The sequence below is a fragment of the Cyrtonyx montezumae genome, unplaced genomic scaffold (genome assembly GCF_038088225.1).
Source record: "Cyrtonyx montezumae isolate F1298 unplaced genomic scaffold, pur_monq_1.0 scaffold_20, whole genome shotgun sequence".
Classification (NCBI taxonomy): Eukaryota; Metazoa; Chordata; class Aves; order Galliformes; family Odontophoridae; genus Cyrtonyx; species Cyrtonyx montezumae.
The window spans coordinates 10,094,028-10,117,953 of NW_027071937.1; positions in this window are offsets into that span (position 1 = coordinate 10,094,028).

Consider the following 23,926-nt stretch of genomic DNA (forward strand, 5'->3'; position numbering starts at 1 on the left):
ACTGAGCCAAATCGGCAACGAACGTCAAACTCGAATCGCTCTTAACAGCGGAATCCGCTTGAAACGCATGAACCGCGGTATCTGCTGCTGCTTGAGCCGCTGAAGAAAGACGCGAATCAGCCGGCTGCCGTGCGCTGAAGAGCGGCTTTAAAACGCTGCCTGCTGCGGTCTGGTTTGAACATATCAGTGATTACCCTTACGACAGAATCCGTCCCTGGCGCTGTCGATAGAGATGGGGAGGACCCCGATGTTAGTGCGGGGAAAAGATTCTGTTCCCTTTCTGCTCTGCTACCGTCGGCAACATATGTCTGCATCAGACGTTCATGTTCGTCAACGGTTACATACATTATTTCAGAAACTTTTTGCTATCTTTTTCTTCGTGAAACTTCCTCAATCCCGTTTCGTTTTCGCACACAAGGACGTTACTGTTTCCTTCCCCAAAATTGTATGCTCTTCTGATCTTAGCAATGTAGATGTGAAATTTGAGTGAAGCTGGCTCTTATCGCAGATTCTGGTGTCTGTCGAACCGGAACGAATATTTTCCAACAAACTTCATCACCGGAGCATCGCAGATGAGCCCGTACGAAACTGAGCCAAATCGGCAACGAACGTCAAACTCGAATCGCTCTTAACAGCGGAATCCGCTTGAAACGCATGAACCGCGGTATCTGCTGCTGCTTGAGCCGCTGAAGAAAGACGCGAATCAGCCGGCTGCAGTGCGCTGAAGAGCGGCTTTAAAACGCTGCCTGCTGCGGTCTGGTTTGAACATATCAGTGATTACCCTTACGACAGAATCCGTCCCTGGCGCTGTCGATAGAGATGGGGAGGACCCCGATGTTAGTGTGGGGAAAAGATTCTGTTCCCTTTCTGCTCTGCTACCGTCGGCAACATATGTCTGCATCAGACGTTCATGTTCGTCAACGGTTACATACATTATTTCAGAAACTTTTTGCTATCTTTTTCTTCGTGAAACTTCCTCAATCCCGTTTCGTTTTCGCACACAAGGACGTTACTGTTTCCTTCCCCAAAATTGTATGCTCTTCTGATCTTAGCAATGTAGATGTGAAATTTGAGTGAAGCTGGCTCTTATCGCAGATTCTGGTGTCTGTCGAACCGGAACGAATATTTTCCAACAAACTTCATCACCGGAGCATCGCAGATGAGCCCGTACGAAACTGAGCCAAATCGGCAACGAACGTCAAACTCGAATCGCTCTTAACAGCGGAATCCGCTTGAAACGCATGAACCGCGGTATCTGCTGCTGCTTGAGCCGCTGAAGAAAGACGCGAATCAGCCGGCTGCCGTGCGCTGAAGAGCGGCTTTAAAACGCTGCCTGCTGCGGTCTGGTTTGAACATATCAGTGATTACCCTTACGACAGAATCCGTCCCTGGCGCGGTCGATAGAGATGGGGAGGACCCCGATGTTAGTGTGGGGAAAAGATTCTGTTCCCTTTCTGCTCTGCTACCGTCGGCAACATATGTCTGCATCAGACGTTCATGTTCGTCAACGGTTACATACATTATTTCAGAAACTTTTTGCTATCTTTTTCTTCGTGAAACTTCCTCAATCCCGTTTCGTTTTCGCACACAAGGACGTTACTGTTTCCTTCCCCAAAATTGTATGCTCTTCTGATCTTAGCAATGTAGATGTGAAATTTGAGTGAAGCTGGCTCTTATCGCAGATTCTGGTGTCTGTCGAACCGGAACGAATATTTTCCAACAAACTTCATCACCGGAGCATCGCAGATGAGCCCGTACGAAACTGAGCCAAATCGGCAACGAACGTCAAACTCGAATCGCTCTTAACAGCGGAATCCGCTTGAAACGCATGAACCGCGGTATCTGCTGCTGCTTGAGCCGCTGAAGAAAGACGCGAATCAGCCGGCTGCCGTGCGCTGAAGAGCGGCTTTAAAACGCTGCCTGCTGCGGTCTGGTTTGAACCTATCAGTGATTACCCTTACGACAGAATCCGTCCCTGGCGCGGTCGATAGAGATGGGGAGGACCCCGATGTTAGTGTGGGGAAAAGATTCTGTTCCCTTTCTGCTCTGCTACCGTCGGCAACATATGTCTGCATCAGACGTTCATGTTCGTCAACGGTTACATACATTATTTCAGAAACTTTTTGCTATCTTTTTCTTCGTGAAACTTCCTCAATCCCGTTTCGTTTTCGCACACAAGGACGTTACTGTTTCCTTCCCCAAAATTGTATGCTCTTCTGATCTTAGCAATGTAGATGTGAAATTTGAGTGAAGCTGGCTCTTATCGCAGATTCTGGTGTCTGTCGAACCGGAACGAATATTTTCCAACAAACTTCATCACCGGAGCATCGCAGATGAGCCCGTACGAAACTGAGCCAAATCGGCAACGAACGTCAAACTCGAATCGCTCTTAACAGCGGAATCCGCTTGAAACGCATGAACCGCGGTATCTGCTGCTGCTTGAGCCGCTGAAGAAAGTGGCGAATCAGCCGGCTGCCGTGCGCTGAAGAGCGGCTTTAAAACGCTGCCTGCTGCGGTCTGGTTTGAACCTATCAGTGATTACCCTTACGACAGAATCCGTCCCTGGCGCTGTCGATAGAGATGGGGAGGACCCCGATGTTAGTGTGGGGAAAAGATTCTGTTCCCTTTCTGCTCTGCTACCGTCGGCAACATATGTCTGCATCAGACGTTCATGTTCGTCAACGGTTACATACATTATTTCAGAAACTTTTTGCTATCTTTTTCTTCGTGAAACTTCCTCAATCCCGTTTCGTTTTCGCACACAAGGACGTTACTGTTTCCTTCCCCAAAATTGTATGCTCTTCTGATCTTAGCAATGTAGATGTGAAATTTGAGTGAAGCTGGCTCTTATCGCAGATTCTGGTGTCTGTCGAACCGGAACGAATATTTTCCAACAAACTTCATCACCGGAGCATCGCAGATGAGCCCGTACGAAACTGAGCCAAATCGGCAACGAACGTCAAACTCGAATCGCTCTTAACAGCGGAATCCGCTTGAAACGCATGAACCGCGGTATCTGCTGCTGCTTGAGCCGCTGAAGAAAGACGCGAATCAGCCGGCTGCCGTGCGCTGAAGAGCGGCTTTAAAACGCTGCCTGCTGCGGTCTGGTTTGAACATATCCGTGATTACCCTTACGACAGAATCCGTCCCTGGCGCTGTCGATAGAGATGGGGAGGACCCCGATGTTAGTGTGGGGAAAAGATTCTGTTCCCTTTCTGCTCTGCTACCGTCGGCAACATATGTCTGCATCAGACGTTCATGTTCGTCAACGGTTACATACATTATTTCAGAAACTTTTTGCTATCTTTTTCTTCGTGAAACTTCGTCAATCCCGTTTCGTTTTCGCACACAAGGACGTTACTGTTTCCTTCCCCAAAATTGTATGCTCTTCTCATCTTAGCAATGTAGATGTGAAATTTGAGTGAAGCTGGCTCTTATCGCAGATTTTGGTGTCTGTCGAACCGGAACGAATATTTTCCAACAAACTTCATCACCGGAGCATCGCAGATGAGCCCGTACGAAACTGAGCCAAATCGGCAACGAACGTCAAACTCGAATCGCTCTTAACAGCGGAATCCGCTTGAAACGCATGAACCGCGGTATCTGCTGCTGCTTGAGCCGCTGAAGAAAGACGCGAATCAGCCGGCTGCCGTGCGCTGAAGAGCGGCTTTAAAACGCTGCCTGCTGCGGTCTGGTTTGAACATATCCGTGATTACCCTTACGACAGAATCCGTCCCTGGCGCTGTCGATAGAGATGGGGAGGACCCCGATGTTAGTGTGGGGAAAAGATTCTGTTCCCTTTCTGCTCTGCTACCGTCGGCAACATATGTCTGCATCAGACGTTCATGTTCGTCAACGGTTACATACATTATTTCAGAAACTTTTTGCTATCTTTTTCTTCGTGAAACTTCCTCAATCCCGTTTCGTTTTCGCACACAAGGACGTTACTGTTTCCTTCCCCAAAATTGTATGCTCTTCTGATCTTAGCAATGTAGATGTGAAATTTGAGTGAAGCTGGCTCTTATCGCAGATTCTGGTGTCTGTCGAACCGGAACGAATATTTTCCAACAAACTTCATCACCGGAGCATCGCAGATGAGCCCGTACGAAACTGAGCCAAATCGGCAACGAACGTCAAACTCGAATCGCTCTTAACAGCGGAATCCGCTTGAAACGCATGAACCGCGGTATCTGCTGCTGCTTGAGCCGCTGAAGAAAGACGCGAATCAGCCGGCTGCCGTGCGCTGAAGAGCGGCTTTAAAACGCTGCCTGCTGCGGTCTGGTTTGAACATATCCGTGATTACCCTTACGACAGAATCCGTCCCTGGCGCGGTCGATAGAGATGGGGAGGACCCCGATGTTAGTGTGGGGAAAAGATTCTGTTCCCTTTCTGCTCTGCTACCGTCGGCAACATATGTCTGCATCAGACGTTCATGTTCGTCAACGGTTACATACATTATTTCAGAAACTTTTTGCTATCTTTTTCTTCGTGAAACTTCCTCAATCCCGTTTCGTTTTCGCACACAAGGATGTTACTGTTTCCTTCCCCAAAATTGTATGCTCTTCTGATCTTAGCAATGTAGATGTGAAATTTGAGTGAAGCTGGCTCTTATCGCAGATTCTGGTGTCTGTCGAACCGGAACGAATATTTTCCAACAAACTTCATCACCGGAGCATCGCAGATGAGCCCGTACGAAACTGAGCCAAATCGGCAACGAACGTCAAACTCGAATCGCTCTTAACAGCGGAATCCGCTTGAAACGCATGAACCGCGGTATCTGCTGCTGCTTGAGCCGCTGAAGAAAGACGCGAATCAGCCGGCTGCCGTGCGCTGAAGAGCGGCTTTAAAACGCTGCCTGCTGCGGTCTGGTTTGAACATATCAGTTATTACCCTTACGACAGAATCCGTCCCTGGCGCTGTCGATAGAGATGGGGAGGACCCCGATGTTAGTGTGGGGAAAAGATTCTGTTCCCTTTCTGCTCTGCTACCGTCGGCAACATATGTCTGCATCAGACGTTCATGTTCGTCAACGGTTACATACATTATTTCAGAAACTTTTTGCTATCTTTTTCTTCGTGAAACTTCCTCAATCCCGTTTCGTTTTCGCACACAAGGACGTTACTGTTTCCTTCCCCAAAATTGTATGCTCTTCTGATCTTAGCAATGTAGATGTGAAATTTGAGTGAAGCTGGCTCTTATCGCAGATTCTGGTGTCTGTCGAACCGGAACGAATATTTTCCAACAAACTTCATCACCGGAGCATCGCAGATGAGCCCGTACGAAACTGAGCCAAATCGGCAACGAACGTCAAACTCGAATCGCTCTTAACAGCGGAATCCGCTTGAAACGCATGAACCGCGGTATCTGCTGCTGCTTGAGCCGCTGAAGAAAGACGCGAATCAGCCGGCTGCCGTGCGCTGAAGAGCGGCTTTAAAACGCTGCCTGCTGCGGTCTGGTTTGAACCTATCAGTGATTACCCTTACGACAGAATCCGTCCCTGGCGCTGTCGATAGAGATGGGGAGGACCCCGATGTTAGTGTGGGGAAAAGATTCTGTTCCCTTTCTGCTCTGCTACCGTCGGCAACATATGTCTGCATCAGACGTTCATGTTCGTCAACGGTTACATACATTATTTCAGAAACTTTTTGCTATCTTTTTCTTCGTGAAACTTCCTCAATCCCGTTTCGTTTTCGCACACAAGGACGTTACTGTTTCCTTCCCCAAAATTGTATGCTCTTCTGATCTTAGCAATGTAGATGTGAAATTTGAGTGAAGCTGGCTCTTATCGCAGATTCTGGTGTCTGTCGAACCGGAACGAATATTTTCCAACAAACTTCATCACCGGAGCATCGCAGATGAGCCCGTACGAAACTGAGCCAAATCGGCAACGAACGTCAAACTCGAATCGCTCTTAACAGCGGAATCCGCTTGAAACGCATGAACCGCGGTATCTGCTGCTGCTTGAGCCGCTGAAGAAAGTGGCGAATCAGCCGGCTGCCGTGCGCTGAAGAGCGGCTTTAAAACGCTGCCTGCTGCGGTCTGGTTTGAACCTATCAGTGATTACCCTTACGACAGAATCCGTCCCTGGCGCTGTCGATAGAGATGGGGAGGACCCCGATGTTAGTGTGGGGAAAAGATTCTGTTCCCTTTCTGCTCTGCTACCGTCGGCAACATATGTCTGCATCAGACGTTCATGTTCGTCAACGGTTACATACATTATTTCAGAAACTTTTTGCTATCTTTTTCTTCGTGAAACTTCGTCAATCCCGTTTCGTTTTCGCACACAAGGACGTTACTGTTTCCTTCCCCAAAATTGTATGCTCTTCTGATCTTAGCAATGTAGATGTGAAATTTGAGTGAAGCTGGCTCTTATCGCAGATTCTGGTGTCTGTCGAACCGGAACGAATATTTTCCAACAAACTTCATCACCGGAGCATCGCAGATGAGCCCGTACGAAACTGAGCCAAATCGGCAACGAACGTCAAACTCGAATCGCTCTTAACAGCGGAATCCGCTTGAAACGCATGAACCGCGGTATCTGCTGCTGCTTGAGCCGCTGAAGAAAGACGCGAATCAGCCGGCTGCCGTGCGCTGAAGAGCGGCTTTAAAACGCTGCCTGCTGCGGTCTGGTTTGAACATATCCGTGATTACCCTTACGACAGAATCCGTCCCTGGCGCTGTCGATAGAGATGGGGAGGACCCCGATGTTAGTGTGGGGAAAAGATTCTGTTCCCTTTCTGCTCTGCTACCGTCGGCAACATATGTCTGCATCAGACGTTCATGTTCGTCAACGGTTACATACATTATTTCAGAAACTTTTTGCTATCTTTTTCTTCGTGAAACTTCCTCAATCCCGTTTCGTTTTCGCACACAAGGACGTTACTGTTTCCTTCCCCAAAATTGTATGCTCTTCTGATCTTAGCAATGTAGATGTGAAATTTGAGTGAAGCTGGCTCTTATCGCAGATTTTGGTGTCTGTCGAACCGGAACGAATATTTTCCAACAAACTTCATCACCGGAGCATCGCAGATGAGCCCGTACGAAACTGAGCCAAATCGGCAACGAACGTCAAACTCGAATCGCTCTTAACAGCGGAATCCGCTTGAAACGCATGAACCGCGGTATCTGCTGCTGCTTGAGCCGCTGAAGAAAGACGCGAATCAGCCGGCTGCCGTGCGCTGAAGAGCGGCTTTAAAACGCTGCCTGCTGCGGTCTGGTTTGAACATATCCGTGATTACCCTTACGACAGAATCCGTCCCTGGCGCTGTCGATAGAGATGGGGAGGACCCCGATGTTAGTGTGGGGAAAAGATTCTGTTCCCTTTCTGCTCTGCTACCGTCGGCAACATATGTCTGCATCAGACGTTCATGTTCGTCAACGGTTACATACATTATTTCAGAAACTTTTTGCTATCTTTTTCTTCGTGAAACTTCCTCAATCCCGTTTCGTTTTCGCACACAAGGACGTTACTGTTTCCTTCCCCAAAATTGTATGCTCTTCTGATCTTAGCAATGTAGATGTGAAATTTGAGTGAAGCTGGCTCTTATCGCAGATTCTGGTGTCTGTCGAACCGGAACGAATATTTTCCAACAAACTTCATCACCGGAGCATCGCAGATGAGCCCGTACGAAACTGAGCCAAATCGGCAACGAACGTCAAACTCGAATCGCTCTTAACAGCGGAATCCGCTTGAAACGCATGAACCGCGGTATCTGCTGCTGCTTGAGCCGCTGAAGAAAGACGCGAATCAGCCGGCTGCCGTGCGCTGAAGAGCGGCTTTAAAACGCTGCCTGCTGCGGTCTGGTTTGAACATATCAGTGATTACCCTTACGACAGAATCCGTCCCTGGCGCTGTCGATAGAGATGGGGAGGTCCCCGATGTTAGTGCGGGGAAAAGATTCTGTTCCCTTTCTGCTCTGCTACCGTCGGCAACATATGTCTGCATCAGACGTTCATGTTCGTCAACGGTTACATACATTATTTCAGAAACTTTTTGCTATCTTTTTCTTCGTGAAACTTCGTCAATCCCGTTTCGTTTTCGCACACAAGGACGTTACTGTTTCCTTCCCCAAAATTGTATGCTCTTCTGATCTTAGCAATGTAGATGTGAAATTTGAGTGAAGCTGGCTCTTATCGCAGATTCTGGTGTCTGTCGAACCGGAACGAATATTTTCCAACAAACTTCATCACCGGAGCATCGCAGATGAGCCCGTACGAAACTGAGCCAAATCGGCAACGAACGTCAAACTCGAATCGCTCTTAACAGCGGAATCCGCTTGAAACGCATGAACCGCGGTATCTGCTGCTGCTTGAGCCGCTGAAGAAAGACGCGAATCAGCCGGCTGCCGTGCGCTGAAGAGCGGCTTTAAAACGCTGCCTGCTGCGGTCTGGTTTGAACATATCAGTGATTACCCTTACGACAGAATCCGTCCCTGGCGCTGTCGATAGAGATGGGGAGGACCCCGATGTTAGTGTGGGGAAAAGATTCTGTTCCCTTTCTGCTCTGCTACCGTCGGCAACATATGTCTGCATCAGACGTTCATGTTCGTCAACGGTTACATACATTATTTCAGAAACTTTTTGCTATCTTTTTCTTCGTGAAACTTCCTCAATCCCGTTTCGTTTTCGCACACAAGGACGTTACTGTTTCCTTCCCCAAAATTGTATGCTCTTCTGATCTTAGCAATGTAGATGTGAAATTTGAGTGAAGCTGGCTCTTATCGCAGATTCTGGTGTCTGTCGAACCGGAACGAATATTTTCCAACAAACTTCATCACCGGAGCATCGCAGATGAGCCCGTACGAAACTGAGCCAAATCGGCAACGAACGTCAAACTCGAATCGCTCTTAACAGCGGAATCCGCTTGAAACGCATGAACCGCGGTATCTGCTGCTGCTTGAGCCGCTGAAGAAAGACGCGAATCAGCCGGCTGCCGTGCGCTGAAGAGCGGCTTTAAAACGCTGCCTGCTGCGGTCTGGTTTGAACATATCCGTGATTACCCTTACGACAGAATCCGTCCCTGGCGCTGTCGATAGAGATGGGGAGGACCCCGATGTTAGTGCGGGGAAAAGATTCTGTTCCCTTTCTGCTCTGCTACCGTCGGCAACATATGTCTGCATCAGACGTTCATGTTCGTCAACGGTTACATACATTATTTCAGAAACTTTTTGCTATCTTTTTCTTCGTGAAACTTCCTCAATCCCGTTTCGTTTTCGCACACAAGGACGTTACTGTTTCCTTCCCCAAAATTGTATGCTCTTCTGATCTTAGCAATGTAGATGTGAAATTTGAGTGAAGCTGGCTCTTATCGCAGATTCTGGTGTCTGTCGAACCGGAACGAATATTTTCCAACAAACTTCATCACCGGAGCATCGCAGATGAGCCCGTACGAAACTGAGCCAAATCGGCAACGAACGTCAAACTCGAATCGCTCTTAACAGCGGAATCCGCTTGAAACGCATGAACCGCGGTATCTGCTGCTGCTTGAGCCGCTGAAGAAAGACGCGAATCAGCCGGCTGCCGTGCGCTGAAGAGCGGCTTTAAAACGCTGCCTGCTGCGGTCTGGTTTGAACATATCAGTGATTACCCTTACGACAGAATCCGTCCCTGGCGCTGTCGATAGAGATGGGGAGGACCCCGATGTTAGTGTGGGGAAAAGATTCTGTTCCCTTTCTGCTCTGCTACCGTCGGCAACATATGTCTGCATCAGACGTTCATGTTCGTCAACGGTTACATACATTATTTCAGAAACTTTTTGCTATCTTTTTCTTCGTGAAACTTCCTCAATCCCGTTTCGTTTTCGCACACAAGGACGTTACTGTTTCCTTCCCCAAAATTGTATGCTCTTCTGATCTTAGCAATGTAGATGTGAAATTTGAGTGAAGCTGGCTCTTATCGCAGATTCTGGTGTCTGTCGAACCGGAACGAATATTTTCCAACAAACTTCATCACCGGAGCATCGCAGATGAGCCCGTACGAAACTGAGCCAAATCGGCAACGAACGTCAAACTCGAATCGCTCTTAACAGCGGAATCCGCTTGAAACGCATGAACCGCGGTATCTGCTGCTGCTTGAGCCGCTGAAGAAAGACGCGAATCAGCCGGCTGCCGTGCGCTGAAGAGCGGCTTTAAAACGCTGCCTGCTGCGGTCTGGTTTGAACATATCAGTGATTACCCTTACGACAGAATCCGTCCCTGGCGCGGTCGATAGAGATGGGGAGGACCCCGATGTTAGTGTGGGGAAAAGATTCTGTTCCCTTTCTGCTCTGCTACCGTCGGCAACATATGTCTGCATCAGACGTTCATGTTCGTCAACGGTTACATACATTATTTCAGAAACTTTTTGCTATCTTTTTCTTCGTGAAACTTCCTCAATCCCGTTTCGTTTTCGCACACAAGGACGTTACTGTTTCCTTCCCCAAAATTGTATGCTCTTCTGATCTTAGCAATGTAGATGTGAAATTTGAGTGAAGCTGGCTCTTATCGCAGATTCTGGTGTCTGTCGAACCGGAACGAATATTTTCCAACAAACTTCATCACCGGAGCATCGCAGATGAGCCCGTACGAAACTGAGCCAAATCGGCAACGAACGTCAAACTCGAATCGCTCTTAACAGCGGAATCCGCTTGAAACGCATGAACCGCGGTATCTGCTGCTGCTTGAGCCGCTGAAGAAAGACGCGAATCAGCCGGCTGCCGTGCGCTGAAGAGCGGCTTTAAAACGCTGCCTGCTGCGGTCTGGTTTGAACATATCAGTGATTACCCTTACGACAGAATCCGTCCCTGGCGCTGTCGATAGAGATGGGGAGGACCCCGATGTTAGTGTGGGGAAAAGATTCTGTTCCCTTTCTGCTCTGCTACCGTCGGCAACATATGTCTGCATCAGACGTTCATGTTCGTCAACGGTTACATACATTATTTCAGAAACTTTTTGCTATCTTTTTCTTCGTGAAACTTCCTCAATCCCGTTTCGTTTTCGCACACAAGGACGTTACTGTTTCCTTCCCCAAAATTGTATGCTCTTCTGATCTTAGCAATGTAGATGTGAAATTTGAGTGAAGCTGGCTCTTATCGCAGATTCTGGTGTCTGTCGAACCGGAACGAATATTTTCCAACAAACTTCATCACCGGAGCATCGCAGATGAGCCCGTACGAAACTGAGCCAAATCGGCAACGAACGTCAAACTCGAATCGCTCTTAACAGCGGAATCCGCTTGAAACGCATGAACCGCGGTATCTGCTGCTGCTTGAGCCGCTGAAGAAAGACGCGAATCAGCCGGCTGCCGTGCGCTGAAGAGCGGCTTTAAAACGCTGCCTGCTGCGGTCTGGTTTGAACATATCAGTGATTACCCTTACGACAGAATCCGTCCCTGGCGCTGTCGATAGAGATGGGGAGGTCCCCGATGTTAGTGTGGGGAAAAGATTCTGTTCCCTTTCTGCTCTGCTACCGTCGGCAACATATGTCTGCATCAGACGTTCATGTTCGTCAACGGTTACATACATTATTTCAGAAACTTTTTGCTATCTTTTTCTTCGTGAAACTTCCTCAATCCCGTTTCGTTTTCGCACACAAGGACGTTACTGTTTCCTTCCCCAAAATTGTATGCTCTTCTGATCTTAGCAATGTAGATGTGAAATTTGAGTGAAGCTGGCTCTTATCGCAGATTCTGGTGTCTGTCGAACCGGAACGAATATTTTCCAACAAACTTCATCACCGGAGCATCGCAGATGAGCCCGTACGAAACTGAGCCAAATCGGCAACGAACGTCAAACTCGAATCGCTCTTAACAGCGGAATCCGCTTGAAACGCATGAACCGCGGTATCTGCTGCTGCTTGAGCCGCTGAAGAAAGACGCGAATCCGCCGGCTGCCGTGCGCTGAAGAGCGGCTTTAAAACGCTGCCTGCTGCGGTCTGGTTTGAACATATCAGTGATTACCCTTACGACAGAATCCGTCCCTGGCGCTGTCGATAGAGATGGGGAGGACCCCGATGTTAGTGTGGGGAAAAGATTCTGTTCCCTTTCTGCTCTGCTACCGTCGGCAACATATGTCTGCATCAGACGTTCATGTTCGTCAACGGTTACATACATTATTTCAGAAACTTTTTGCTATCTTTTTCTTCGTGAAACTTCCTCAATCCCGTTTCGTTTTCGCACACAAGGACGTTACTGTTTCCTTCCCCAAAATTGTATGCTCTTCTGATCTTAGCAATGTAGATGTGAAATTTGAGTGAAGCTGGCTCTTATCGCAGATTCTGGTGTCTGTCGAACCGGAACGAATATTTTCCAACAAACTTCATCACCGGAGCATCGCAGATGAGCCCGTACGAAACTGAGCCAAATCGGCAACGAACGTCAAACTCGAATCGCTCTTAACAGCGGAATCCGCTTGAAACGCATGAACCGCGGTATCTGCTGCTGCTTGAGCCGCTGAAGAAAGACGCGAATCAGCCGGCTGCCGTGCGCTGAAGAGCGGCTTTAAAACGCTGCCTGCTGCGGTCTGGTTTGAACATATCAGTGATTACCCTTACGACAGAATCCGTCCCTGGCGCTGTCGATAGAGATGGGGAGGACCCCGATGTTAGTGTGGGGAAAAGATTCTGTTCCCTTTCTGCTCTGCTACCGTCGGCAACATATGTCTGCATCAGACGTTCATGTTCGTCAACGGTTACATACATTATTTCAGAAACTTTTTGCTATCTTTTTCTTCGTGAAACTTCGTCAATCCCGTTTCGTTTTCGCACACAAGGACGTTACTGTTTCCTTCCCCAAAATTGTGTGCTCTTCTGATCTTAGCAATGTAGATGTGAAATTTGAGTGAAGCTGGCTCTTATCGCAGATTCTGGTGTCTGTCGAACCGGAACGAATATTTTCCAACAAACTTCATCACCGGAGCATCGCAGATGAGCCCGTACGAAACTGAGCCAAATCGGCAACGAACGTCAAACTCGAATCGCTCTTAACAGCGGAATCCGCTTGAAACGCATGAACCGCGGTATCTGCTGCTGCTTGAGCCGCTGAAGAAAGACGCGAATCAGCCGGCTGCCGTGCGCTGAAGAGCGGCTTTAAAACGCTGCCTGCTGCGGTCTGGTTTGAACATATCCGTGATTACCCTTACGACAGAATCCGTCCCTGGCGCTGTCGATAGAGATGGGGAGGTCCCCGATGTTAGTGTGGGGAAAAGATTCTGTTCCCTTTCTGCTCTGCTACCGTCGGCAACATATGTCTGCATCAGACGTTCATGTTCGTCAACGGTTACATACATTATTTCAGAAACTTTTTGCTATCTTTTTCTTCGTGAAACTTCGTCAATCCCGTTTCGTTTTCGCACACAAGGACGTTACTGTTTCCTTCCCCAAAATTGTATGCTCTTCTGATCTTAGCAATGTAGATGTGAAATTTGAGTGAAGCTGGCTCTTATCGCAGATTCTGGTGTCTGTCGAACCGGAACGAATATTTTCCAACAAACTTCATCACCGGAGCATCGCAGATGAGCCCGTACGAAACTGAGCCAAATCGGCAACGAACGTCAAACTCGAATCGCTCTTAACAGCGGAATCCGCTTGAAACGCATGAACCGCGGTATCTGCTGCTGCTTGAGCCGCTGAAGAAAGACGCGAATCAGCCGGCTGCCGTGCGCTGAAGAGCGGCTTTAAAACGCTGCCTGCTGCGGTCTGGTTTGAACATATCAGTGATTACCCTTACGACAGAATCCGTCCCTGGCGCTGTCGATAGAGATGGGGAGGACCCCGATGTTAGTGTGGGGAAAAGATTCTGTTCCCTTTCTGCTCTGCTACCGTCGGCAACATATGTCTGCATCAGACGTTCATGTTCGTCAACGGTTACATACATTATTTCAGAAACTTTTTGCTATCTTTTTCTTCGTGAAACTTCCTCAATCCCGTTTCGTTTTCGCACACAAGGACGTTACTGTTTCCTTCCCCAAAATTGTATGCTCTTCTGATCTTAGCAATGTAGATGTGAAATTTGAGTGAAGCTGGCTCTTATCGCAGATTCTGGTGTCTGTCGAACCGGAACGAATATTTTCCAACAAACTTCATCACCGGAGCATCGCAGATGAGCCCGTACGAAACTGAGCCAAATCGGCAACGAACGTCAAACTCGAATCGCTCTTAACAGCGGAATCCGCTTGAAACGCATGAACCGCGGTATCTGCTGCTGCTTGAGCCGCTGAAGAAAGACGCGAATCAGCCGGCTGCCGTGCGCTGAAGAGCGGCTTTAAAACGCTGCCTGCTGCGGTCTGGTTTGAACATATCAGTGATTACCCTTACGACAGAATCCGTCCCTGGCGCGGTCGATAGAGATGGGGAGGACCCCGATGTTAGTGTGGGGAAAAGATTCTGTTCCCTTTCTGCTCTGCTACCGTCGGCAACATATGTCTGCATCAGACGTTCATGTTCGTCAACGGTTACATACATTATTTCAGAAACTTTTTGCTATCTTTTTCTTCGTGAAACTTCGTCAATCCCGTTTCGTTTTCGCACACAAGGACGTTACTGTTTCCTTCCCCAAAATTGTATGCTCTTCTGATCTTAGCAATGTAGATGTGAAATTTGAGTGAAGCTGGCTCTTATCGCAGATTCTGGTGTCTGTCGAACCGGAACGAATATTTTCCAACAAACTTCATCACCGGAGCATCGCAGATGAGCCCGTACGAAACTGAGCCAAATCGGCAACGAACGTCAAACTCGAATCGCTCTTAACAGCGGAATCCGCTTGAAACGCATGAACCGCGGTATCTGCTGCTGCTTGAGCCGCTGAAGAAAGACGCGAATCAGCCGGCTGCCGTGCGCTGAAGAGCGGCTTTAAAACGCTGCCTGCTGCGGTCTGGTTTGAACATATCAGTGATTACCCTTACGACAGAATCCGTCCCTGGCGCTGTCGATAGAGATGGGGAGGACCCCGATGTTAGTGTGGGGAAAAGATTCTGTTCCCTTTCTGCTCTGCTACCGTCGGCAACATATGTCTGCATCAGACGTTCATGTTCGTCAACGGTTACATACATTATTTCAGAAACTTTTTGCTATCTTTTTCTTCGTGAAACTTCCTCAATCCCGTTTCGTTTTCGCACACAAGGACGTTACTGTTTCCTTCCCCAAAATTGTATGCTCTTCTGATCTTAGCAATGTAGATGTGAAATTTGAGTGAAGCTGGCTCTTATCGCAGATTCTGGTGTCTGTCGAACCGGAACGAATATTTTCCAACAAACTTCATCACCGGAGCATCGCAGATGAGCCCGTACGAAACTGAGCCAAATCGGCAACGAACGTCAAACTCGAATCGCTCTTAACAGCGGAATCCGCTTGAAACGCATGAACCGCGGTATCTGCTGCTGCTTGAGCCGCTGAAGAAAGACGCGAATCAGCCGGCTGCCGTGCGCTGAAGAGCGGCTTTAAAACGCTGCCTGCTGCGGTCTGGTTTGAACATATCAGTGATTACCCTTACGACAGAATCCGTCCCTGGCGCTGTCGATAGAGATGGGGAGGTCCCCGATGTTAGTGTGGGGAAAAGATTCTGTTCCCTTTCTGCTCTGCTACCGTCGGCAACATATGTCTGCATCAGACGTTCATGTTCGTCAACGGTTACATACATTATTTCAGAAACTTTTTGCTATCTTTTTCTTCGTGAAACTTCCTCAATCCCGTTTCGTTTTCGCACACAAGGACGTTACTGTTTCCTTCCCCAAAATTGTATGCTCTTCTGATCTTAGCAATGTAGATGTGAAATTTGAGTGAAGCTGGCTCTTATCGCAGATTCTGGTGTCTGTCGAACCGGAACGAATATTTTCCAACAAACTTCATCACCGGAGCATCGCAGATGAGCCCGTACGAAACTGAGCCAAATCGGCAACGAACGTCAAACTCGAATCGCTCTTAACAGCGGAATCCGCTTGAAACGCATGAACCGCGGTATCTGCTGCTGCTTGAGCCGCTGAAGAAAGACGCGAATCCGCCGGCTGCCGTGCGCTGAAGAGCGGCTTTAAAACGCTGCCTGCTGCGGTCTGGTTTGAACATATCAGTGATTACCCTTACGACAGAATCCGTCCCTGGCGCTGTCGATAGAGATGGGGAGGACCCCGATGTTAGTGTGGGGAAAAGATTCTGTTCCCTTTCTGCTCTGCTACCGTCGGCAACATATGTCTGCATCAGACGTTCATGTTCGTCAACGGTTACATACATTATTTCAGAAACTTTTTGCTATCTTTTTCTTCGTGAAACTTCCTCAATCCCGTTTCGTTTTCGCACACAAGGACGTTACTGTTTCCTTCCCCAAAATTGTATGCTCTTCTGATCTTAGCAATGTAGATGTGAAATTTGAGTGAAGCTGGCTCTTATCGCAGATTCTGGTGTCTGTCGAACCGGAACGAATATTTTCCAACAAACTTCATCACCGGAGCATCGCAGATGAGCCCGTACGAAACTGAGCCAAATCGGCAACGAACGTCAAACTCGAATCGCTCTTAACAGCGGAATCCGCTTGAAACGCATGAACCGCGGTATCTGCTGCTGCTTGAGCCGCTGAAGAAAGACGCGAATCAGCCGGCTGCCGTGCGCTGAAGAGCGGCTTTAAAACGCTGCCTGCTGCGGTCTGGTTTGAACATATCAGTGATTACCCTTACGACAGAATCCGTCCCTGGCGCTGTCGATAGAGATGGGGAGGACCCCGATGTTAGTGTGGGGAAAAGATTCTGTTCCCTTTCTGCTCTGCTACCGTCGGCAACATATGTCTGCATCAGACGTTCATGTTCGTCAACGGTTACATACATTATTTCAGAAACTTTTTGCTATCTTTTTCTTCGTGAAACTTCGTCAATCCCGTTTCGTTTTCGCACACAAGGACGTTACTGTTTCCTTCCCCAAAATTGTGTGCTCTTCTGATCTTAGCAATGTAGATGTGAAATTTGAGTGAAGCTGGCTCTTATCGCAGATTCTGGTGTCTGTCGAACCGGAACGAATATTTTCCAACAAACTTCATCACCGGAGCATCGCAGATGAGCCCGTACGAAACTGAGCCAAATCGGCAACGAACGTCAAACTCGAATCGCTCTTAACAGCGGAATCCGCTTGAAACGCATGAACCGCGGTATCTGCTGCTGCTTGAGCCGCTGAAGAAAGACGCGAATCAGCCGGCTGCCGTGCGCTGAAGAGCGGCTTTAAAACGCTGCCTGCTGCGGTCTGGTTTGAACATATCAGTGATTACCCTTACGACAGAATCCGTCCCTGGCGCTGTCGATAGAGATGGGGAGGTCCCCGATGTTAGTGTGGGGAAAAGATTCTGTTCCCTTTCTGCTCTGCTACCGTCGGCAACATATGTCTGCATCAGACGTTCATGTTCGTCAACGGTTACATACATTATTTCAGAAACTTTTTGCTATCTTTTTCTTCGTGAAACTTCGTCAATCCCGTTTCGTTTTCGCACACAAGGACGTTACTGTTTCCTTCCCCAAAATTGTATGCTCTTCTGATCTTAGCAATGTAGATGTGAAATTTGAGTGAAGCTGGCTCTTATCGCAGATTCTGGTGTCTGTCGAACCGGAACGAATATTTTCCAACAAACTTCATCACCGGAGCATCGCAGATGAGCCCGTACGAAACTGAGCCAAATCGGCAACGAACGTCAAACTCGAATCGCTCTTAACAGCGGAATCCGCTTGAAACGCATGAACCGCGGTATCTGCTGCTGCTTGAGCCGCTGAAGAAAGACGCGAATCAGCCGGCTGCCGTGCGCTGAAGAGCGGCTTTAAAACGCTGCCTGCTGCGGTCTGGTTTGAACATATCAGTGATTACCCTTACGACAGAATCCGTCCCTGGCGCTGTCGATAGAGATGGGGAGGTCCCCGATGTTAGTGCGGGGAAAAGATTCTGTTCCCTTTCTGCTCTGCTACCGTCGGCAACATATGTCTGCATCAGACGTTCATGTTCGTCAACGGTTACATACATTATTTCAGAAACTTTTTGCTATCTTTTTCTTCGTGAAACTTCGTCAATCCCGTTTCGTTTTCGCACACAAGGACGTTACTGTTTCCTTCCCCAAAATTGTATGCTCTTCTGATCTTAGCAATGTAGATGTGAAATTTGAGTGAAGCTGGCTCTTATCGCAGATTCTGGTGTCTGTCGAACCGGAACGAATATTTTCCAACAAACTTCATCACCGGAGCATCGCAGATGAGCCCGTACGAAACTGAGCCAAATCGGCAACGAACGTCAAACTCGAATCGCTCTTAACAGCGGAATCCGCTTGAAACGCATGAACCGCGGTATCTGCTGCTGCTTGAGCCGCTGAAGAAAGACGCGAATCAGCCGGCTGCCGTGCGCTGAAGAGCGGCTTTAAAACGCTGCCTGCTGCGGTCTGGTTTGAACATATCAGTGATTACCCTTACGACAGAATCCGTCCCTGGCGCTGTCGATAGAGATGGGGAGGACCCCGATGTTAGTGTGGGGAAAAGATTCTGTTCCCTTTCTGCTCTGCTACCGTCGGCAACATATGTCTGCATCAGACGTTCATGTTCGTCAACGATTACATACATTATTTCAGAAACTTTTTGCTATCTTTTTCTTCGTGAAACTTCGTCAATCCCGTTTCGTTTTCGCACACAAGGACGTTACTGTTTCCTTCCCCAAAATTGTATGCTCTTCTGATCTTAGCAATGTAGATGTGAAATTTGAGTGAAGCTGGCTCTTATCGCAGATTCTGGTGTCTGTCGAACCGGAACGAATATTTTCCAACAAACTTCATCACCGGAGCATCGCAGATGAGCCCGTACGAAACTGAGCCAAATCGGCAACGAACGTCAAACTCGAATCGCTCTTAACAGCGGAATCCGCTTGAAACGCATGAACCGCGGTATCTGCTGCTGCTTGAGCCGCTGAAGAAAGACGCGAATCAGCCGGCTGCCGTGCGCTGAAGAGCGGCTTTAAAACGCTGCCTGCTGCGGTCTGGTTTGAACATATCAGTGATTACCCTTACGACAGAATCCGTCCCTGGCGCTGTCGATAGAGATGGGGAGGACCCCGATGTTAGTGTGGGGAAAAGATTCTGTTCCCTTTCTGCTCTGCTACCGTCGGCAACATATGTCTGCATCAGACGTTCATGTTCGTCAACGGTTACATACATTATTTCAGAAACTTTTTGCTATCTTTTTCTTCGTGAAACTTCCTCAATCCCGTTTCGTTTTCGCACACAAGGACGTTACTGTTTCCTTCCCCAAAATTGTATGCTCTTCTGATCTTAGCAATGTAGATGTGAAATTTGAGTGAAGCTGGCTCTTATCGCAGATTCTGGTGTCTGTCGAACCGGAACGAATATTTTCCAACAAACTTCATCACCGGAGCATCGCAGATGAGCCCGTACGAAACTGAGCCAAATCGGCAACGAACGTCAAACTCGAATCGCTCTTAACAGCGGAATCCGCTTGAAACGCATGAACCGCGGTATCTGCTGCTGCTTGAGCCGCTGAAGAAAGACGCGAATCAGCCGGCTGCCGTGCGCTGAAGAGCGGCTTTAAAACGCTGCCTGCTGCGGTCTGGTTTGAACATATCAGTGATTACCCTTACGACAGAATCCGTCCCTGGCGCTGTCGATAGAGATGGGGAGGTCCCCGATGTTAGTGTGGGGAAAAGATTCTGTTCCCTTTCTGCTCTGCTACCGTCGGCAACATATGTCTGCATCAGACGTTCATGTTCGTCAACGGTTACATACATTATTTCAGAAACTTTTTGCTATCTTTTTCTTCGTGAAACTTCCTCAATCCCGTTTCGTTTTCGCACACAAGGACGTTACTGTTTCCTTCCCCAAAATTGTATGCTCTTCTGATCTTAGCAATGTAGATGTGAAATTTGAGTGAAGCTGGCTCTTATCGCAGATTCTGGTGTCTGTCGAACCGGAACGAATATTTTCCAACAAACTTCATCACCGGAGCATCGCAGATGAGCCCGTACGAAACTGAGCCAAATCGGCAACGAACGTCAAACTCGAATCGCTCTTAACAGCGGAATCCGCTTGAAACGCATGAACCGCGGTATCTGCTGCTGCTTGAGCCGCTGAAGAAAGACGCGAATCCGCCGGCTGCCGTGCGCTGAAGAGCGGCTTTAAAACGCTGCCTGCTGCGGTCTGGTTTGAACATATCAGTGATTACCCTTACGACAGAATCCGTCCCTGGCGCTGTCGATAGAGATGGGGAGGACCCCGATGTTAGTGTGGGGAAAAGATTCTGTTCCCTTTCTGCTCTGCTACCGTCGGCAACATATGTCTGCATCAGACGTTCATGTTCGTCAACGGTTACATACATTATTTCAGAAACTTTTTGCTATCTTTTTCTTCGTGAAACTTCCTCAATCCCGTTTCGTTTTCGCACACAAGGACGTTACTGTTTCCTTCCCCAAAATTGTATGCTCTTCTGATCTTAGCAATGTAGATGTGAAATTTGAGTGAAGCTGGCTCTTATCGCAGATTCTGGTGTCTGTCGAACCGGAACGAATATTTTCCAACAAACTTCATCACCGGAGCATCGCAGATGAGCCCGTACGAAACTGAGCCAAATCGGCAACGAACGTCAAACTCGAATCGCTCTTAACAGCGGAATCCGCTTGAAACGCATGAACCGCGGTATCTGCTGCTGCTTGAGCCGCTGAAGAAAGACGCGAATCAGCCGGCTGCCGTGCGCTGAAGAGCGGCTTTAAAACGCTGCCTGCTGCGGTCTGGTTTGAACATATCAGTGATTACCCTTACGACAGAATCCGTCCCTGGCGCTGTCGATAGAGATGGGGAGGACCCCGATGTTAGTGTGGGGAAAAGATTCTGTTCCCTTTCTGCTCTGCTACCGTCGGCAACATATGTCTGCATCAGACGTTCATGTTCGTCAACGGTTACATACATTATTTCAGAAACTTTTTGCTATCTTTTTCTTCGTGAAACTTCGTCAATCCCGTTTCGTTTTCGCACACAAGGACGTTACTGTTTCCTTCCCCAAAATTGTGTGCTCTTCTGATCTTAGCAATGTAGATGTGAAATTTGAGTGAAGCTGGCTCTTATCGCAGATTCTGGTGTCTGTCGAACCGGAACGAATATTTTCCAACAAACTTCATCACCGGAGCATCGCAGATGAGCCCGTACGAAACTGAGCCAAATCGGCAACGAACGTCAAACTCGAATCGCTCTTAACAGCGGAATCCGCTTGAAACGCATGAACCGCGGTATCTGCTGCTGCTTGAGCCGCTGAAGAAAGACGCGAATCAGCCGGCTGCCGTGCGCTGAAGAGCGGCTTTAAAACGCTGCCTGCTGCGGTCTGGTTTGAACATATCAGTGATTACCCTTACGACAGAATCCGTCCCTGGCGCTGTCGATAGAGATGGGGAGGTCCCCGATGTTAGTGTGGGGAAAAGATTCTGTTCCCTTTCTGCTCTGCTACCGTCGGCAACATATGTCTGCATCAGACGTTCATGTTCGTCAACGGTTACATACATTATTTCAGAAACTTTTTGCTATCTTTTTCTTCGTGAAACTTCGTCAATCCCGTTTCGTTTTCGCACACAAGGACGTTACTGTTTCCTTCCCCAAAATTGTATGCTCTTCTGATCTTAGCAATGTAGATGTGAAATTTGAGTGAAGCTGGCTCTTATCGCAGATTCTGGTGTCTGTCGAACCGGAACGAATATTTTCCAACAAACTTCATCACCGGAGCATCGCAGATGAGCCCGTACGAAACTGAGCCAAATCGGCAACGAACGTCAAACTCGAATCGCTCTTAACAGCGGAATCCGCTTGAAACACATGAACCGCGGTATCTGCTGCTGCTTGAGCCGCTGAAGAAAGACGCGAATCAGCCGGCTGCCGTGCGCTGAAGAGCGGCTTTAAAACGCTGCCTGCTGCGGTCTGGTTTGAACATATCAGTGATTACCCTTACGACAGAATCCGTCCCTGGCGCTGTCGATAGAGATGGGGAGGACCCCGATGTTAGTGTGGGGAAAAGATTCTGTTCCCTTTCTGCTCTGCTACCGTCGGCAACATATGTCTGCATCAGACGTTCATGTTCGTCAACGATTACATACATTATTTCAGAAACTTTTTGCTATCTTTTTCTTCGTGAAACTTCGTCAATCCCGTTTCGTTTTCGCACACAAGGACGTTACTGTTTCCTTCCCCAAAATTGTATGCTCTTCTGATCTTAGCAATGTAGATGTGAAATTTGAGTGAAGCTGGCTCTTATCGCAGATTCTGGTGTCTGTCGAACCGGAACGAATATTTTCCAACAAACTTCATCACCGGAGCATCGCAGATGAGCCCGTACGAAACTGAGCCAAATCGGCAACGAACGTCAAACTCGAATCGCTCTTAACAGCGGAATCCGCTTGAAACGCATGAACCGCGGTATCTGCTGCTGCTTGAGCCGCTGAAGAAAGACGCGAATCAGCCGGCTGCCGTGCGCTGAAGAGCGGCTTTAAAACGCTGCCTGCTGCGGTCTGGTTTGAACATATCAGTGATTACCCTTACGACAGAATCCGTCCCTGGCGCTGTCGATAGAGATGGGGAGGACCCCGATGTTAGTGTGGGGAAAAGATTCTGTTCCCTTTCTGCTCTGCTACCGTCGGCAACATATGTCTGCATCAGACGTTCATGTTCGTCAACGGTTACATACATTATTTCAGAAACTTTTTGCTATCTTTTTCTTCGTGAAACTTCCTCAATCCCGTTTCGTTTTCGCACACAAGGACGTTACTGTTTCCTTCCCCAAAATTGTATGCTCTTCTGATCTTAGCAATGTAGATGTGAAATTTGAGTGAAGCTGGCTCTTATCGCAGATTCTGGTGTCTGTCGAACCGGAACGAATATTTTCCAACAAACTTCATCACCGGAGCATCGCAGATGAGCCCGTACGAAACTGAGCCAAATCGGCAACGAACGTCAAACTCGAATCGCTCTTAACAGCGGAATCCGCTTGAAACGCATGAACCGCGGTATCTGCTGCTGCTTGAGCCGCTGAAGAAAGACGCGAATCAGCCGGCTGCCGTGCGCTGAAGAGCGGCTTTAAAACGCTGCCTGCTGCGGTCTGGTTTGAACATATCAGTGATTACCCTTACGACAGAATCCGTCCCTGGCGCTGTCGATAGAGATGGGGAGGACCCCGATGTTAGTGTGGGGAAAAGATTCTGTTCCCTTTCTGCTCTGCTACCGTCGGCAACATATGTCTGCATCAGACGTTCATGTTCGTCAACGGTTACATACATTATTTCAGAAACTTTTTGCTATCTTTTTCTTCGTGAAACTTCGTCAATCCCGTTTCGTTTTCGCACACAAGGACGTTACTGTTTCCTTCCCCAAAATTGTGTGCTCTTCTGATCTTAGCAATGTAGATGTGAAATTTGAGTGAAGCTGGCTCTTATCGCAGATTCTGGTGTCTGTCGAACCGGAACGAATATTTTCCAACAAACTTCATCACCGGAGCATCGCAGATGAGCCCGTACGAAACTGAGCCAAATCGGCAACGAACGTCAAACTCGAATCGCTCTTAACAGCGGAATCCGCTTGAAACGCATGAACCGCGGTATCTGCTGCTGCTTGAGCCGCTGAAGAAAGACGCGAATCAGCCGGCTGCCGTGCGCTGAAGAGCGGCTTTAAAACGCTGCCTGCTGCGGTCTGGTTTGAACATATCCGTGATTACCCTTACGACAGAATCCGTCCCTGGCGCTGTCGATAGAGATGGGGAGGACCCCGATGTTAGTGTGGGGAAAAGATTCTGTTCCCTTTCTGCTCTGCTACCGTCGGCAACATATGTCTGCATCAGACGTTCATGTTCGTCAACGGTTACATACATTATTTCAGAAACTTTTTGCTATCTTTTTCTTCGTGAAACTTCGTCAATCCCGTTTCGTTTTCGCACACAAGGACGTTACTGTTTCCTTCCCCAAAATTG